Source organism: Amblyomma maculatum, chromosome 1 (genome assembly GCF_055883805.1).
Source record: "Amblyomma maculatum isolate TAMU_Amacu chromosome 1, ASM5588380v1, whole genome shotgun sequence".
NCBI classification, from domain to species: domain Eukaryota; kingdom Metazoa; phylum Arthropoda; class Arachnida; order Ixodida; family Ixodidae; genus Amblyomma; species Amblyomma maculatum.
Genome location: NC_139344.1, coordinates 136,979,286 through 136,984,065, shown reverse-complemented (window position 1 = coordinate 136,984,065; position 4,780 = coordinate 136,979,286).

Sequence of the window (4,780 nt, the reverse complement as noted above, 5' to 3'; positions counted from 1 at the left end):
GAAAATCTGCCAATGTCGGTAGACAATCACGGGCATAGCTCCGGCAGGTGGTAGCTGGCAGCTCATTGGTCGTAGTGTTCTGTGACGTCACTCGACCAAGTGACATAGCCGACTTGACAGGAGCTTCTCAATTCAGGTGGGAGGGTGAGGGGAATCGAAGCTTCTAGGATCCTTGCATTCCGAGTCAAACTTGCTATCCAGAGGCAACGCAGGCATGTTCGTATACGGGTTGATTAAGCGGGGCTTTGTATCTATGTCGGGTGGTCCTTCGCATAATGTGGTAACTTATGATTTTACGTTAAAAATTATGCGTGAGAAAATAAAGGCACCAATTAAGGGACTAGTGATTAAGTTGTAATGGGCCTGTACCTGAACGAGGATCTCCAAGGAAAGCCGCGGGCGGGAGTCGTTAACGCGTTAACGTCCTACTCTCAGGGCTTAAGTATCCGCCCCCCCCCCTCCCCCTCTTTTTCTAATATTCAATAAATTATATAAGCTGGGCATGCAGACACACAATAGAGCCAGACAGACATCCGCACATTGAACACCAGCTGTAAATTCACAATAACAACCAAAAAATAGTTGAAAAAGCAAAAACAGACAGTGAAGCAGAATGCGCACAAAAGACTCGCAAAAGATGCTCCATTTCCTCGGTCCGCTGACCGATACAAACAGGTCAGCGCAGTAAGAAATATCATCTTTTTCGTGCCCTATGCATGGGCGCGATGCCAACATGCAGTTTTTCTCTTTCGGGACACATCGTGTAATGGTGTGCAGCCGTAAGTCCACCCCGTCGTTTACTGCTGAAACTTGTCGTCCCAGAAATATCGACGCAGACTACCATTTGCGATTATTGCTAGAAACAGACAGGATGCGAAAGCCGAGGCGTTGGTCCTGGCTTCTTCTCATACAAAACCCATAGCTGAAGTGCGTCTCCGCTGCCGACCTTGTTTGAACCAGAGCTGAGTCTGTCGTTTATGAGTAAGACACACCTTACTTTTTTTTTTTCCTTGCGGAGTTTAATGTAGCAAGGCAGCGCCCGGGCTATGACGACGGGCACCGTGCACGGAGAACTCCGAATGAAATTCGAACATCTGGGTTTTTTTTTTTTTTTTTTTTTTTTTTGACGTACGCTGAGATCGCACTCCCCATTGACACTTTTGTTTTTCGCCTCCATCGAAATACGGCAGCAGTGGCTGAGATTGAAACTCCGGCCAAACACCTGAGCCACCAGCAACCGCGGAGGCTCCAACCATACACTTGATACATACCCCTATAGCGATATATGATAACCAAAAACTATCTTAAAGTAACCAAAAATGGTCGGTGTAATGCTAAGAGAGAAGACTAGGAGCCAGAGTTTGGTCTGGGAACAAACTCGAGTTGCAATATCCTAGCCGAATTTAAGAAAAAGAAACAGGTGTGGGCAGAATAATGTAATTTAATTCAATCTCATTCATTTCTTCACGCATATTCCCAATTCGTTAATATTTATCTCGGCAAAATGTGTTTAACTACAGTTGACAACGCTCAGGAATCCTGTTTGCGAAGAATCGATCACTGATGGTACCTTTGGATGACGGAGCAAACTCTAAGAGGAGGCAAACGTGGCAGGGTGCGAAAGGAGAGTAAGACGGGCGGTTGAGAATGGGGGTCTGCAATGACAAGGTGACTGCAGCTGGCGCAGGACAGGATTGTTTGGAGGTCGAGGGGCCTTTATTTGTCTTGTCCTTGACGCGCAGTTAGGGTGGCAACAATGGTGGACCGTTAGGTGGATTCCTGATCAAACGAAACCACTTTTTAAAGAGCAATGATATGGTATGGCCAGTGCGAGAGTGTCATACTTAATCTCACAGATAGCTTGTATTTAAGCGTCAGCGAACCAGTAGCTAACTTGCCAAGGCAACACGTGAGAACGATGCGTGACTGGTTGGAACTTTTGATATCGAACGGAAAGCTTTCGTAACTGACGGCCTGACGGGAGCGATCAAGTCACAAACCAATATTACCTGCAAAGAGCTTTGGGAGTTCTGTCCCAAACTTCTCGATGACACGAGCTACTTCAGGGCAACAAATTGCACGACTATGCATACGCGTTCGAACGCGTCAAAACAACTTTTCTTCATTAGCAGCATTGTTGGAAATATCAAATATAAACAGCAGTGGTATAAATCTTCAAAATAATGTCGGTATTGTTGAGCTGTTATCAAGATAACATCAAGAAAGGTTTTGTTACTGTGACGACTTGTCATTCTCTATAATGACTACGGTCGACGGAGAGTCCCCTCTTTTACTTTGTTCCATTTTCAATTTACATAAAATAGAGCCAGTTTAACCAAGCACAAACTGAATGATTTTCGTTGCATTTGTTTTTCGCTTTGCTCTTTTGTATTCATCTGCTCATGTCCAGTGACGAAGGGCTAAAGCGCATTCATGAGAGTCTATCCCTCTAATCGGACGCAGCAGCTGTGTTCTTGGCCACAAATAAAGGTATGGTAAACGTTGCTGTTCAAATATAGCATTAGGGGATAACAGTTACGCGCTTATTACGTTCATTATGACCACGCGTACAGAAACGCCTTTCGTCCCATTCCTGCATTGAAATTGGTGGCCGGGGTTCACTCATATGATTGTCAGAAAGACATATCCAATGTCGCCCTTCATAACCTGAAACAACAAACACTAGCAGCCGATACATTCATTTTTATCAAGGAGCCAACGCGGCCAAGAAAACAAGCGAGTATCTACAAATGCTGGCCGCACGAAGCCTTACTGTGCGGGCTTAGGACATATCACTCGCGCATAGGCGTACATAAAAAGAAGCTTTGCAACCGCGCGCGAGGTATCCGTGTGGATTACGCTCCCAAATGGGATTTGGCGCAAACCCCATTGCGAGGAACGGTAAACTAAGCGAATCCGCGCGGGCGAAAAGCGCTCGCTAAGCGCTTCTTGATGCGATCATGTTCGCTCTACGCGAGCGGAAGGGATATCGATTCAGAGGTATATTCTGCCGCCTAAAGGAGAAAAAAGAGAAAGGCAGGCCTTCATAATAGCGCCGGACTCGCCATTTCTTCATTCCATGATTCCAGTTCGCACCGGCTAGCCATTCTTTATTCTGTTCTATACAGACTACGTCAACTGTGTATTTTCAGAGGTCATAAGAGAGTACTAACTGTGGTACGTGCAACAAGCTACTTTGTCTGCGGCGAAAGTTGGTGCTGGATATTTTTATTACTCTGCGGCGGCGGACAAAACCTTTTATTTAAATTATGCGAATCGGTGCAGGAAACATTTAGAAGCATGCAAAAAAATCTTCCTTTTCTTGTACAAGAAGAGAATTTACTTCTTTCTTTCTTTCTTTCTTTCTTTCTTTCTTTCTTTCTTTCTTTCTTTCTTTCTTTCTTTCTTTCTTACTTTCTTCCTTTCTTTCTTTCTTTCTTTCTTCCTTTCCTTCTTTCTTTCCTTCTTTCTTTCTTTCTTTCCTTCTTTCTTTCCTTCTTTCTTTCCGTCTTTCTTTCCTTCCTTCTTTCTTTCTTTCTTTCCTTCTTTCTTTCCTTCTTTCTTTCTTTCTTTCTTTCTTTCTTTCTTTCTTTCTTTCTTTCTTTCTTTCTTTCTTTCTTTCTTTCTTTCTTTTATTATGACTATGTGTGTTCGATATTCATTAATTTAAAATATCCGGGCTGGCTGTATTCGGGATCGACTGCACTTGATTATGGCATTCTCGACGGTAGCCTGAAGGCAATTCACACTACAGTCACGCATTGCTCGTTTCACAGCGATAAGGCTCCTTACTTGTCCTTTATGCGTGCAGCTGCCGGGCGGTTGTCAGTAGTGTAGTGGCACTGCAGAATGCTGCGAGCGGCAGAGGAACATCCCTCTTTTTTTCTTGTCTAGAGAAAATCCTTTCGCATACAGATGTTTAAAAACGCAGCTGATAAGGGCACCAGTCAGTAAGATTGCTGACTGGTGCGGTATGCAATTTTCATATGTTTTTCACTAAGAAAAGAACGCTTCATAATTTTGTTTATAGTATTAGCGCCGTGAATATACTGCTTGTCGACGAATACAAGTGGAAGCTTGTGTGGGTTGGTTCAACATTATCGTAACAGCGCAATGACGATGACAGATATTGGGCGCTGTGTACTTCTTTCTGTTAGTCCTCGCCCTTGCGCTGTTGCAGTACTGAATAGAAATATTTGAGTGCTAACTGAACCGGTAAATTATGTTGGCCTAGGCACTACACTTGCATATCTGCAAACGAATGCCGTGCTTTGAGCTATTTCTGCACTAAGGCCAAATGTTTTCCCATGAAAACCGAAGAACTGATTGCTTTTGAATCGAGGCCTATATCAGAGTACGCTCGTACGCCGACAGTCTCCAAAGTTAGAATGCTTGCCGATAAATTAGGAAAGGGTCAGCATTTGCCTGCTCGTTTTGTTTTGGATAATTACCACAGAAAATTCGATGTGTCATCAAACAAGCATTGTTCGGAATTGGACACACCACAGTGAAACACACTACGTACTTAGGCACTGTAAAATCTTTCATAATACACTTCGTTGCCAAACCACCGTAATCACCACAGGTAATAATATTCGTTTCGACCCAATAAATATTGTCCTCAGTGTCTAAAAAGCTTTGCTGATATTTCTCATTTTATGCTTTTGTTTCTTTAATGAACAGGATTTCAATTGTGCTAACTCTTTTCAACCTATATTTGCTACTGAATTTTAATGATTATGCAAGCATTTCACTCCATAATGGCGCTGTCTACAAATTG